Below are 15,512 nucleotides of genomic sequence, written 5' to 3'. Positions count from 1 at the left end.
AACCCTACCAGCAAATCTGGTTTAAATCAGACCAAAAGTAATTATGCTGACTTTGCCATGTGACCTTGACCTTTGATTTAGTTTCTAAAAGATAGTTGGCACGCCCTAGTTAACAAAAAAAAAAAAAAAAAGTGAAAACTGTGAGATAGAATTTCAAGCTGATAGATATAAAGTAATGCACTTTAGCAATAAAACATCAGATATGAATACCGCATGTTTGATACCTAACTGACGGAAGTAAAGCACGAAAGAGACCTACCTAGCAGACCTGGGCATTTCCGCAATTACTTACGCAAACCACGAAGTCCGCAACTGCGGAAGTGTGATTTCGTTTGCGGATTTGCGTTTGCTACAAATTTTACGCAAATTTGCGGTTTTGCGTGTGTGGAAGTACTTCCGTAAATGTAAACCTGCCCGCAAACCAGCCTGACCTCTGAAAACTTTGAGCGGTTTGTTTTTATGAAGGTCAGCATGGACCTGCTCAAGACAGAATTGTCTCAGTTGCTGGAGGAGTCTGACTGTGACAGGAGTGAGGACTGAGGAGGTTAGAGCCGAGGAATAGAGATGTACTGATGTGTCAACTTGTCAAGTGTGAGCTGTGAAGTATAATAATTTAATTCATTTACGTACAATTGTGAATGATTTACCCTTGTTATGTAGTAAAAACAGTGTAATATACTAACAGAATAATATTTTAACAATATATTTTAGTTTCACTATAAAAATAATTTTATATACCCCATTCAGTACTACAGCTAATTTCCAAACTTCATAAGTCATCTACTGTTAGAACAAAATAAATAAAGATATAATTGTAGTGGATGAGTAACTAGAGATGATTTTCAATCCCTTGATTGCGAAAAATATCATCCTAAACTTAATAAAATCCTTTAATGGTATCCAGGATAACTGATGCCGTGGCACTAAAAGGGATACAAATGGTTTGCGTTTGCGTTTGCATTTGCGGAACTGCAAATTTCAAGAAGTTTGAGGATTTACGGCTGTGAATGGTAATGGTTTGAGTTTGTGGATTTGCATTTGCGGAAATGAGTTTTCGTTTGCTGTGCCCAGTTCTGCTTCCTGGGGATTATCACCATCCGACCTGAAAAATTCACAAATAGTGTATAGCAGCAAGTAATATGGCATACAATATGCCTGGCTTTATTGCACGGAAGGTCAATTACAAAACATCCATTAAACCACATGTAGAATAGTGCGCACACTAGTGGTTAACAAACCTTATTACGAACGAGGAGAAACTAGAAGCTACATCGAAGAGTCACTAAAGTTATCCCACAACTGCAAAATCTGCCATACGAAGGACGACTAAAGAAACTAAACACGCTTTATATAAATGAGGACTCAGATATCTAACACAGGTATTTAAAATTTCTAACAAATTCGGCAGCGTCAACTTTGATAACTTGTTCCAGTGACTGAATGACACTGCGACTAAAAATAATGGAATGAAACTCAAAAGTGAGAGATGCGATACTAACAGGAAAAATTACCTATATATTCACCTAATAGAACAATGGAATAAATTACTAACAACAGTAGGTAGTACAAAAACTGTGGATATCTTTAAAATTCAGGTACATAAAAGATCGAAACTACAACAAACCGAGTGTTGTTTATTTCCAGTGTGACGTGACTGCTGATGACAGTGATACGACAGATTAATTATAAGAACATTATTCGATGTTGTACGTACTTTTTTTTTTCAGATATATAGATTTAAGTACAAGGTGCATAACTTTTGCCCTTCTGCCATCTCTGTTAAAATTTCCATGATTCTTCTTTCCATCAAGCACGGTGTTTTTCTACCTTCTTCCCGCTCCCCGCTTTCTTTCCGGATGGTGTGGTTGGTGGGAGAAAGTCTTCATCTTTTCTATCATTACGTTGGTTCGATCATAATACAATCAATTTCTTTTTAACACAGAAAACCCCGTTATGCGATGATAGGCCTCCTGTTATCTGTACTTTCTAGGTACCCCTATGTAAGCTTGTCTATCTATCTATCTATCTATTGCCAGACGCCATAATCCCATAAGGGGTGGCCATTTGACTTTGAGTTATTGGTTTTACGGGGAGGGGCACTAACCCTCCACCAACCCACTTGACACGTAGGGAGCAGGTATGGGTTGGTTATATGGTTACCACCCAGCGTTGTAAATGGTTTCTTGGCTTACACGAAACCATTTGGCTTGTCACTCATTGTAAAGCCACCTGTAAAGGAAAGAAGAGCAATAAGAAGTGACAGGAAAGATGGGAGATATAGGAAGTAGGCTTGTCCTTCCACCAAATTTGTTCCTAATCAGATTAAATTATTAAGAGTTTTCGGTCTCACACACACACACACACACACACACACACACACACACACACACACACACACACACACACACACACACACACACACACACCGAGCAAAATTATACCAACCTCGCGCTATCGGGAGCATTGGTATAGCTCAGGGATGGGGGAAGGCGAAAATGTACAGTAAGCGAAACGAGCGTTACGAATATGAATGGAAGGGAAGATGGAATGGAAGCCGAAGGGAAATGAAGGAAATATGACAAGAAAGGGAACAGGCCAGGAAGGTAAAGGATAAACGAAGGGATGAGAAAGTGGAAATCTGGGAGGATGTATAATCGATGGAAACGAAGGTGATGAGGTGGGTATGGGAAAGGAAGGTGATGAGGTTGGGAAAGGAAAGGAAGGTGATGAGATGGGGAAAGGAAAGGGAGGTGATGAGGTGGGGAAGGGAAAGGAAGGTGATGAGATGGGGAAAGGAAAGGAAGGTGATTGCGTGGGGAGGGGAAAGGGAGGTGACGAGGTGGGGAAGGAAAAGGAAGGTGATCAGGTGGGGAAGGTAAAGGAAGGTGATCATGTGGGGAAGGGAAAGGAAGGTGACGAGGTGGGGAAAGGAAAAGGAGGTGATGAGGTGGAGTAGGGGAAGGAAGGTGATGAGGTGGGGATGGGAAATGGTGGTGACGAGGTGGGGAAGGGAAAGGAAGGTAAAAGAAAGCCCAAACGCTGAGGAAACGGAAATGTGGGTGTAAGGCGCAAGTGAGGTGGAAAGGAAGGTGCTGGGAAGATGGAACGGTAGGTGGAGGAAGGAAAAGCAGGAGATGAAGAGAAAGTGAAGGCAAACAGCAAAAAACGTGAAAGAAAAATGAAAGGAAGATGAACGGGAAGACAGGAAAGAAAGGTGTTTTCGAGGGTATGGGTAAAAGATAAGGAAGATGAAGGTGAAGGGAAGAAAGGCAAATGGAAAGGACGGAAAAAGAAGGGACCCAGTGGACGAAAATAAAGGTAAGAAGAAGAGGGGAGGGGAGAGACTAGGGAGAGGCACTGTACAAGGAACAAGGAACAGAAGAAAGTGTTGGAAAGGGGGTAGAGTAGGGGAAAATGAAGAGGAAGGAAGAGAGGTGGAAGAAATGAAATGTAAGGGGAAGGAAAGATAATGCACAAGGGTATGAATGGTGGATGGAGAGCAAAAATAAATACGGTGCAAAATAGCAAACCAAAAGAGCAAAAAAAAGACAAAGAAAATATTATGAAACAGCAACCCGTTCACTGTGATGATCTCTTTTTTCTTTTTGTTCATTTTGACTATACATGAACCAGGCAATTTTATTCAACGTTATTATTCACTAGTAAGAGTGAAGGAGTTAAGTAGCCCACTGAATTCGGTTATATGTCCCATTTTATTTTATTCCTGTCATCGTGAAAGAAAAAAAAATTGCTGAGATGAGACTTTTAGCTTCGTTAATAAATTTCACTGCTACCTGTCCCTCATAAACTTGGTTGTAGCTAGATAAAAAAAAAAAGTACGTCATCGGAGTGAAGGGTAAGTGTATACCGGTATGTAACTCCGCCTGTTCAAAATCTGTCCCAAGATTAATAGAATCGCAAGGAAACTGAAAGAAGACATTAAGAATGTCACACGATTCAGGTGGCTGCCTCTCTCTCTCTCTCTCTCTCTCTCTCTCTCTCTCCTGTATTCACTCTCAGCTGAATAAGATCGTCTGTCTTTAGCTTTCAACAGAGTACTAGAGTTGTTCAGACCACGAGACGGTGAAGGGGAAAACGAAGGGTTAAGAAGGAATGGGTGGGAGATTAAATGAAAGCTGGACAAGGAACTAGGAATGCCATAGTACATGAACCTTCTCACGGTCGCCTCTTTAGTATTTTAATTCCAGCTGACACCAGACGATTTCATACAGGTGATAAGCAGCCACCCGACCCAGACCACGAAACCTCCCACGGTCGCTTCTCTAGTATTATGCTCTTGCTAACACCAGGGTATTTTATGCAGCTGTCATATGAGTTGAACTGTTGATACTGGCAACTTTAACCTTCTCAAGATCGCTTTGCGTGTGTGTGTGTGTGTGTGTGTGTGTGTGTGTGTGTGTGTGTGTGTGTGTGTGTGTGTGTGTGTGTGTGTGTGTGTGTGTGTGTGTGTGTGTGTGTGTGTGTGTGTGTGTGTGTGTGTGTGTGTGTGTGTGTGTGTGTGTGTGTGTGTGTGTACTTTCTGCAAACAACATACGATTTTACATAACTGTGAATGAGTCGTAAGAGCATCAGTGTTAAGGTTTGAGAAGTTCAGTGACGTTAAGGAAAGGATAGTGGCAGAAATGAGGCAGGAGACAGGAAGCGAATAGGGTGATGGAGAATGAGGAAACTGCTAAAACACATACCTATAACATTCAGCCTTCAACACAGTGACGTCTTGTGCAGTATATCCCTGATATTACCAGTTTTATTTAGGAAAAGAAAACATTGCAATTGGAACGTGGAATGTAAGGGGAGCGAATGATGAGGTGAAAGAGAGAGAGATTGTCCAGGTGCTTGAGGATGCGAAAGTGGATGTATGTGGAATAACTGAAAAAAAAAAAGGAGAGAAGAAAGTGTGAGAGAATGGGAGTATGGATGGGGTATATGTGCAGGAGTAGGTGAGAATGAGAGGGCAAAGGAAGGAGTTTGTATAGTTGTGAGTAAAAGATGGAAGAGGAGCATAAGACAGTATGGATCAGTTGGATCAAGGATTGTGTGGGTAAAGTTGAAAGTTGGAATACAAATGTGGGCGATTGTGTGTGTGTGTATGCACCAACGCAAGATCGTGCTAGAAGAGTGAGAGAAGAGTTCTGGACAAATGTAGAAGTGTGCATGGAAAAGTTTGGAAGGAATGAGAGAGTGTTTTTGATTGGTGATATGAATGGTAAAGTTGGGAATGTGAAGGTGGATGGAATAGTTGGTGAGTGGGGTGTGCCTGCTGAGATAGATGAGAATGGCAGTGCGTTAGTGGACATTTGTGCTGGGAGGGGGTTGGTGATAGCCAATACCCTCTTCAGGCATAAAATGATCCACAGGTATTCATGGCGAGTGATGAGAAGGGTGGGTGGTGAACTGAATGAAAGGAAGGCAATGATTGATTATGTGTGTGTGGATGAAAGGATGCGAAGATGTATACTGGATGCAAGAGTTTATAGAGGTTGGGGGAGTGGACTTTCTGACCACTACTTGGTGGTGGCCAGAATTAAAGTCCAAGTAAGATGGAGGAACAGAAGAAGGGAAAGACGAGAGGAAGGAGTAGTTTCTAGGAGAGTGGAAAGGTTACAAGAGGATGAGAAAAAGGCAGAGTATAAGAGAGAAGTGGAGGAACAATTGGGCAAATACGAATTGGAGCAGATGGGGGACGTGGAAGGTGTGTGTAGAATATTTACAGAAGAAATATGTGCAGCATGTGATGTGGTGTGTGGAAGGAAGAGAAGACGGAGGGGGGTGCAAGGAACAGCGTGGTGGACTGAAGAGGTGAAACAGGCTGTGGCACAAAAGAAGAAAGCATACAATGAATGGATGAGGAATAGGGGCGTGGAAGAGGTTGAGAGGCGGAAGAGAGAGTTATATGTGGAAAGAAAGAGAGAGGTGAAAAGATTAGTAAGAGAGAGTAAGAAGAGAGTGGATGAGGAATTTGGAAGGAATTTGAGTGTAAAGTGGAGGGACTGTAAGAAAATGTTCTGGAGAGAGGTGAAAAGAGTAAGACAGGGTGGAAGTGAAGTTAGCAGGGGAGTGAAAGATAAAAATGGTAGATTACTAGTGGAGAAGGGAGAAAAAGTGAGCAGATGGAGAGAACACTTTAAGGAATTGTTGAACGTGGAGGATGGAAGTAATGCGAGTATAAGTGGCTGGGGAATGGCTGGGAGAAGGAGGGAGGTGAGAAGACAGGAAGAAATCAGTAGGATAGAAGTTGTGGAAGCAATGAAGAAAGTTAAATCAGGGAAAGCCCCAGGAATTGATGGAGTGTGTGGTGAAATGCTGAAGCATGGGGGAGAGATAGTAGTAGAATGGATGTGGAAGATGTGCAGATTGGCCTGGGAGGAAGGTAGAGTCCCGGAGGATTGGAAGTCAGGTATAATTATTCCCTTGTACAAAGGAAAAGGGGAAAAAGAAGTGTGTGGTAATCATAGGGGCATTTGTCTTCTTAGTATAATAGGAAAAGTGTATGGTAGGATACTTATTGACAGAGTTAGAGAAAGAACAGAGGAATTAGTTGGAGAAGAACAGGAGGCTTTAGGAAGGGGAAAAGGTTGTGTAGATCAGATATTCATTCTCAGATCTTTAGTGGAAAAGTTTCTAGAGAAGGGAAAGAAGTTGTATGTGGCTTTCATGGATTTGGAGAAAGCATATGACAGGGTGGATAGACTAGGATTGTGGAAAGTGTTAAGAATATATGGAGTAGATGGGAAGTTGTTGAATGCTGTGAAGAGTATGTACGATGGTGCGAAGGCTGCAGTGCGTGTGGATGGTGAACTAAGTGAATTTTTCTCTTTGAAAGTTGGGTTGAAACAGGGATGTGTCATGTCTCCATGGTTGTTCAATCTGTACATGGATGGGGTAATAAAAGAGGTACAAGGTAGGGTAGTGGATGTTGGAGTGGCCCTGGTGAGAGAGGATAGTGTTTGGAAACTCCCTGTGCTGTTGTTTGCAGATGATACTGTGTTGTTGAGTGAAGACGAAGGGGAGCTGCAAGGCTTGGTGGATGAGTTTGGGAGAGTGTGTAAGAAACGGAATCTAAAGGTGACTGTAGGGAAGAGTAAAGTGATGGTCTTTGAGAGAGGTGAAGTCAGTGAATGTACAGCGAGGTTGGATGGTGAGGAATTGGAAAATGTGAGTACGTTTAAGTACTTGGGTAGTGTGATGAGTAAGGATGGAGGTTTGGAGGGTGAAGTGCTTGAAAGGGTACAGCAGGGAAGAAAGGTTGCTGGTTCTTTGAAAGCAGTGATAAGAAACAGGGAAGTGAGCATGGAAGTGAAAAAGTTACTACATGACAGTATTGTGATACCAACTCTAACGTACGGAAGTGAAGCTTGGACGTTGTTGGAAGGACACAAGTCAAGAGTGAGAGCAGTGGAAATGAGTTAAGAGGAGCCTGTGGAGTCACATGGAGAGACAGGCTGACGAATGAGGATATAAAGGAGCGTTGTGGTGTTGATGTGGATGTGATAGGAAGCGTTATGAGGAACATACTGAGGTGGTTTGGCCATGTGGAGAGGATGGAGGGTGAAAGACTGACGAAGAGAGTGTATGTGAGTGAGGTGGAGGGGGAAAGAGGGAGGGGGAGGCCGAGGATGAGATGGAGGGATGGGGTGGAGAGGTTTATGAGAGAGGGGGGTGTGAGTTGGGAGCAGGGGAGTGAAATGGCGGGGGACAGGGCGACTTGGAGGCGATTTGTTTGTGGCCACCCCAAACGAGACTGAGGCGTCTGGCAATAGATAGATAGATAGATAGAAAACCGATGTGTAGAGATAAGCCCATGGAAACTATATTAATTTTAACCCTACCAGCTCGAAGTTTCCCCTAATCTGATAAAGTTCTTCAGAAGGTAGAACAACTAAATAGAAAAAAAAAGTTATCGTGACTAAGACACTATGGATTGTGATAAAAAAATTGTAAATGAACAGAAAGGCATATACAGGTATCCTTTCCCCTTTCCTTCTCCCTCGTTTTATCCTCATTTCGTCTTCCCTGCTGCTGTCCTCCCCGGTTCCATTTTCTCGTTGCTTTCCCACGCTATTTTCTCTCACATTTCCTACCCATCAGCACGCTCCCACCCTTCCCCCACCACCATCCTGCCTCAATTCACATCCAGCATACGAACAACCACGGAACACAAAACACGAAACAACACAACAGCACCTCACAACACAAGCCAACAACAATACAACAAAACATTATAAAACAACACAAAACATAAAACAATACAACACAAAACACTATAAAATAACAGTACAACGCAAGACTCCATAACACAAACATCACGACACAACACAGCACCACACAACCAGCCAGCACAACACAGCACCACACAAACCAACCAGCACAACACAGCACCACACAAACCAACCACCACAACACAGCACCACACACCACAGCACAGCAAAACATAAGCATTACAGAGCACCAAAAACACACCACCACCAAAGTAACACCACACAGCTCCACGTAACAGCAGCACCACACAGAACCAAATAATGAAACAGCGCCACACAACACTAAACAATACGTCATAATACAACAACACAGCACAGGACAGCAAAGCACAACACAGCACCATGTAACTGTACAATCGCTTTCTGTATCGAGCGAATCTGTTCATAGCCAAGATTTAAAAAAATAATAATAATAATAATAATCTGAGCAGTCTTCAATAACCAAGAATTTAATAGAAATGTCCTTCGTTTTCCTGCCCTTGTTGCTCCACTAATTACATTTTCCAAGGCTCCGTCCCCGTCCCAAGTTTTTCGCTTCCGTTCTCTTTATCTCTTCAGTCCGGTGACGTGTTTCTCATTCGCTCTTGGTACCGTCAGATGTTTTAATTTACCTTTTGAGATAATTGTCGTGTTGGATGGGTTAGATACTACTTTCTCTTTAAATGTTTCACTACTTGGGTACTGCGCCAAGCCAAATAAAATCATCTGATAGTTGCATGAACAAAATATTGATGACGTTGTGCGGCTGCGGTGTTACGCGGCGAGTTTTCCGTAGTTCCCGCTTCACCCACGCCTTCTTCGATTTGGCCAGAGAAAACGTTGGTGTCGCACATCGGAACTGTAAATAAGTATCGCTGCAGCATGATGTGATTAAAGTCTGCCTTATCTCTCTCTCTCTCTCTCTCTCTCTCTCTCCTTCGCACCCACCACTTTCCCCTCTACACATTCCCTCTGACTGTATCAAACTATCCCCTACACTGCGACATGCATTGCTGTGAAAAAAAAAATCATATACAGTAAGTAGGAAAGTTAACAGGCAAGGCTTTAATAGACTGGAGAAAGATGAGCTGTAAAGCTTTTATATACTAATGATCAAACAGTAAAATTAAAGCACCCGATGTAAACAAATGATTCAGAACTCATGTTTTACCATTAAAGATGTAGAAGTCAGTCTGATGCTACTTATCACAGTTTCTAATACTAACCAATGTAACAAAAACTATTAATTCTGCATGTTTATAAAGAGGACAAATACTCAATGATGCTAGTCCCATGTGGTCTAGTGGCTAGGATACCTGGCTTTCACCCAGGAGGCCCGGGTTCGATTCCCGGCATGGGAATGGTTTTACCTGACGATACGGATGTTTTCACCATTTAGTCGTATGCGCCCACTTACGCTACTACGCAAAACGCTGACATCCATCCCAGCACAATTGGCAGAGTACACTGGTCAGGTGTGGTGCTAAGAAATCGTAATTGCTAGCAGGTATGAAGTGAGTCTGGAAGCAATATCATATACTACAGCGACTGAAACACGTATTCAGAATGTCAGTAACGTTACAGTTACAATACCACATTATCAGTGTGAACAAAACAACCAAAGTACGTCTCATAAGGTATAGTGGTGGAGTGGAAGGCTGTGGGAGGGAGATTCTTGTGGCATACCATCCCATACTGTAGTCACCTCGAAACCTGAGCTGGTGTGTAGTCATCAAGGGGGTGTTCCAGTATACGCAGTGATGAATCAAGACTAACGTTTGCGGTGGATGTGCTACATAAAGCAATGCAACTGAGAGGGGGGGGGGGAAGGCGGTGATGGGTTGTATGCATTCTGGAAGACTGTTTAATCGATCCACAGTTAAATAGCTAATTATGTAAACACCCTATTTTTAATACATTTTCTTCTAGATGACAGCCAGTTGGGGTGGAGGGCTCGCGACCCCTCAGCCAGACCCCAATGAATCCGCCAGAGTGTATGATGAATGGACGTGAGTGTGTGTGTGTGTGTGTGTGTGTGTGTGTGTGTGTGTGTGTGTGTGAACTGCACGGACTTATATACAAGTACGTTTTTGCGATCAAGAAAGTACTCAGAAAGCGCATTCCAATCCTGTGGTGCCCCATGAGGAGCGTAGGAGCCCAGGGCTAAGCAAGTTGTTCCTGACATTTAAGATGAGTGAAAAGCCTCACTTATCCTTGAGTGGCATTACACGAACAATAAACCCTACCCATCCCTTGGATATAAATTTGTACAGGCTCAATCGAATTGGAGCGCCTTAATTACGCACTAAATTACCAGGCGCCATAATTTGATTATGTGGTTACCACCCAGCGTACTAAATGGTTTCCTGGTGTACAGGAAATCATTTGGCTTGTCACTCAGCATACGGTCACCCGTAGGCAGAAGAAAGGCGAAAGAATGAAGGAATGAAAGACAGAAGAGGGAGTGTAAAGTCACCCTTAGGCAGAAAGAGGAGGAAAGAATGAAGGAAATAAAGGCAGAATAAGAAGGAAAGAAAAAAGAAAGGAAGAGAGGAAAAGGCAGACACCAGACAGCAACAGTACATGGAGTGAGTGGATGGTGAGCTCCCCCACCTACCCCCCAAATCTTATATACCGGTACATATATATATATATATATATATATATATATATATATATATATATATATATATATATATATATATATATATATATATATATATATACAGCATGCCTAGAAAGTATTTCCAGAAAGCTAGGCTGGGAAACTAAGGAGTGAACATAGATGGAGAAAAGTTAAACCATTTAAGATTTGCAGATGACACTGTCCTAATCTCAGAAACAGCAGACATTGCAAAAAATGTTAAATGACCTGAACAGAAAAAGTCTCAAAACAGGGCTAAAGATGAACCGGAGTAAAACTAATGTTTAATCCATAAACACCAAAGAGCTTCATCAGAATTAGCGAAGCAATTCTTGAAGAAGTAAAGGAGTACAATTCCTTGGGGCAAATATTAAAATTAACGAAAGATCACCAAAGCGAAATAAAAAGACGCATTGCAATTGGATGGAAAGCGTTCGGTAAACATAAGAACATTATGAAAAGTAGCTTGCCAGTTTGTATGAAACGAAAAGTATATAACGAATGTATAATTCCAGCTATGACGTATGGTTGTGAGACCTGGAAACTGACAAAATCGATGGAAAATAAATTAATTTGTTCTCAGAAAACAATGGAAAGGTCAATGTTGGGAATATCTTTAAAAGACAGGAAAAGATCAACCTGGGCGAGAGAGCAGACTAAAGTCAAAGATATTATAGAAGTTATAAAAACAAAAATGGAGGTGGGCAGGCCATGTAGTAAGAATAAGGGATAACCGATGGAGTAAGAGGCTGACTGATTGGACACCAAGAGATTGTAGGAGTAGCAGAAAAATTCCAGACGGGAGACGGAGAGATGAGATAGAGAAATTTGCAGGGAAAATGCTAGCAAAGATTGGCTCAGTCAAAAGAATTCGTGGAGAAGGCTGGGGGAGGCCTTTGTTATGCAGCGGACTTATAATGGCTGATGACGATTATATATATATATATATATATATATATATATATATATATATATATATATATATATGAAGCCTCTGTGGTGCAGTGGTAGAGTGTTGCGTTTCGTATCTGGGTGAATCAGGGTTCGCGCCCCGCCACGGTAATAAACATTGGGAGTGTTCACCCGGCCACATACTGCATTGGCGGACACAAGAGGTGCTGTGGTTGAACCAGTGTCGCTTACTATAAAGTATGCTTGCACCCAGTCGGCTTGCGCGGGCCGATTACACTTGATTCACAGACATCCAAAGCCACTACAATTACACTTACAAGCACTTCTCACCCTACATACAATCTCTACTAGACAGCCTAAGCCACTTGGTAGAGATACATTGGCTGTATCGTCCCGACTTCGGTCGGGATAGTCCGGTCCTGCAGTGGATACTCAAAGGCTGATGATATATATATATATATATATATATATATATATATATACTGGTATATATCGTATATTATTTATTTCATCTGGATCCGGATTCACTTCGAAACCTAATCAGCTCTTCCTGAGTCACTGCCTACCTATCCCTCACATTTAACTGAAGTCCGATATACAGTATATATATATATATATATATATATATATATATATATATATATATATATATACTGTATTGTACACAAACAGACAGACACGGGTGAATGTATAATCCGATCAACTTCGTTAGCGATGGTAAGTACGAGTACATCACCACCGGTGTGCCACCTGCAATGCATTGGAACAGATACTGTCGAGAACATCGAGGATGTCTGCTGCTAATCAGTGAGACAGATTTTGATGCAGGAAAATTAGTGATAATCACAACGCAAAATAACTAGAGGTATAAAATATACCGATGTATATAACATTAACCTTCTCTATGGTATTACCGCACCTGCTTTTAATCTACGCCGGCTGCCTCTGGCCAATTTTACTTATTTCAAGAAGAATCTCTCTTAAGTCACGATGTTTATTATATTTTTTATTTTATCATCATATACATATATTGCATAACTTAGGAAAGACATAATACTATAAAATACTGTAAACCTATGTGTATTAAAGCTGCGTCTTGACATGTGAATGTATCATACAATATCTAATATTACTGCAATCCACCGACACATGTGTGTGACACTGAAACTTGTGTAACTTCGATGCATGTACGAAACACAGGTAATTGTGATGCTAACAATTATGTCACTCTGACAAATGGTTGTGTTGATCAGTATTGTCATGTATGACATCATATGATAGTGATTTCCATGATGAAAATGAGTCCACTGAGGGATGATCCTTCAACAACAAAACCGCACTCTTGTTTCAACCTGACACCATCATTTTACCCAGACCAAATATAAATCCATATGACATTTTGTGTAGTAACATCTGATTACGTGTATGATCTCGAAAAATTGGTGTGTGTGTGTGTGTGTGTGTGTGTGTGTGTGTGTGTGTGTGTGTGTGTAGTACTAACACCTGAGTCTGTAAGAGACATTTGTCTGGCGAAAACACCTGTGTTCTGGTGAGTCTATACACACATATTTCCCTCACACACACGTCTTAATTAAATCAATCTCTCAGACAGACTTCGAGGATACATGTAAACCATCAAACACCGAGGACTCCTGAAGTAAGAAAAAGGAGGTAAAACATAAAATAAATAAATAAATAAATGAACAACCAAAGGAAAATATGAACAACGGAATATGGCATCAGTTTATCAAGGACACAAGTCAATTACTGGACAAAATAAAGCAATTAAGTTTCAAAAGAAAACAATTAAACAATAACAATGACGGAGGAAACTTTCCAGGCCAGGGGGGTGAGGCCGACACCCCTACACCAGGAGGAGTATTTACAAAGCATCTTAACTTGCAACAATTATTTCAGACATCACTTTCTCTGTACTGTATTTTCTCGCCAATTATTCTAGTTTGGCTGTGAAAAGCTTATATTCAGTTTAGATTCAACAAAGTCTGTGAATAGGATAGCTTAGCGGGCGTCGTATGTAGTGCACAAACCTTCATAAGATTACGTTTGTTTAGGACTGCAGTACTTTACAGTATGTACATTTATCTTCATTCATAAAACTATCAACTATCAAACACATCGCAACCAAACTACAGAGAATAATATCAAAGTGACAAAGCACGAACAACAAAACTGTGACGATAATTGGCTGTTGTGGAAACCTGCTGTTCGTAAAAACTGGTTAGAATCCTTTATGAATATTGCCCCAGCGCTGTCGTATAAGTCCTCCGCCCCCCCCCCCCTCTCTCTCTCTCTCCAGAACTTCATCTTACGTTCCATTCCTCTTTGTTCCATCGTCCCGGATTCACCATTTAGTGTTCGTTTACAAATTTCATTCTAGGTATTATCACTACTATGTGCCGTACGAACATAACGTCTGTTGTAACGTGTTCTGGGCAGTGCTTGTTTTAGTCTGCTTAAAGGGCATCTCTCATATCCAGTTAGTTGAGCTTTATATAAGTCCCTTCATTAATACAAAGACAGCTACAGTTAATTTTAAAATATAGCAGACTGCCTAGCAATCACCTGACAGTGATGAGTATCGTGATCAAGACTTATTTTTTGCAGATATCTATCAGATTCCACCAGTTTCCTCAACTTCAGACTACAAACGCAATAAACTTAACAATAAAGTGATCAGTGTCACGGTGTGCACACAAATGGTTCACAATGTATATGGTGGCACACTGCACAAAGTTATTAATAACGATAACAATGAATATATGCAGCTCAAGGCGACTTTTATTTTATTCATGCTAAAGACACACGATGTTATTCAGGCAGGGATGATACTCTCCGGCACCCTAAGTCTTACGCATGAAAACTCAGTAAACAGTACCTGATCCATTACATTACATCTACAGTATCTAAACGATATTTCTTCATCATCATCAGCAGGACCTTGTTTCCCAGATACCATCGGCATATACATGAGGTGTAAAGACTTGAAGCTTGGCTCTGTTTTGATCTCTCTCAGGATACAATTAGATGAGAATGGAATTCTCCGCTCTAAACCCAGACTCCATGCGTGTTATATACTATCAACTTTGTTTACATCCAACGCAAGCGATTGATGACAGGATCATCGAGTTTACGAGATGTCTTCGCGCTGATGTCACGTGTATGCTGAGAAAGACAATGTGCGAGTCCAAAGTATGTCCAAGAATCCGAGGGCGTCTTTCCGATAGGAGTGGCTATAGATAAAGACCGAAACATGTGGATAAGGTTGAGATTCATGACTGACGTAAAGAGGTTAATGGCTGATTTGCATGATGAGGCAGTTATTCCGTTATGTTTTAGCCAGCTTTCAACTGAGTTTAATTATTACAGGAGCCGGATTGCTGCTTGTTGAGATTTGAAGCGCGGTGAAGCTATTGACACCAAGTCGCCATAGGACAGTACTGTTACTGATGGAGGAGAGGCTGGAAGGTCGTGGAGGAAAAGGTTAAATAATCAGTGTGAAAAGAATAAACTCTGTGGGACACCACTGGGTAGTATTCTGAATCTTAAACTTTTGATTTTGGTAAAGTACTGGGGTTTGTCTACCATTTTTTTTTATGCAAGGAAGAAGGAACCAAAGGCTACGAGCTCGCAAAACAGTTCCTTTCAAGAAAAAAAAAAAAAAAAAAGAGCCAAATTCA

At 41.4% G+C, this 15,512-nt stretch overlaps 1 non-coding gene across 1 annotated transcript; it reads left to right on the top strand.

The window, feature by feature from the left end:
- The first annotated feature begins 9,547 nt into the window (after positions 1–9,547).
- Positions 9,548–9,619, top strand: TRNAE-UUC (transfer RNA glutamic acid (anticodon UUC)). The gene has a single exon. It is a non-coding gene; the product is annotated as a tRNA-Glu (tRNA).
- Positions 9,620–15,512: the final 5,893 nt, after the last annotated feature.

This window comes from Coenobita brevimanus, chromosome 23 (genome assembly GCF_032717465.1).
Source record: "Coenobita brevimanus isolate Jiangsu-jjx chromosome 23, ASM3271746v2, whole genome shotgun sequence".
Classification (NCBI taxonomy): Eukaryota; Metazoa; Arthropoda; class Malacostraca; order Decapoda; family Coenobitidae; genus Coenobita; species Coenobita brevimanus.
This window is presented reverse-complemented; position numbering and strand designations above follow the sequence as displayed.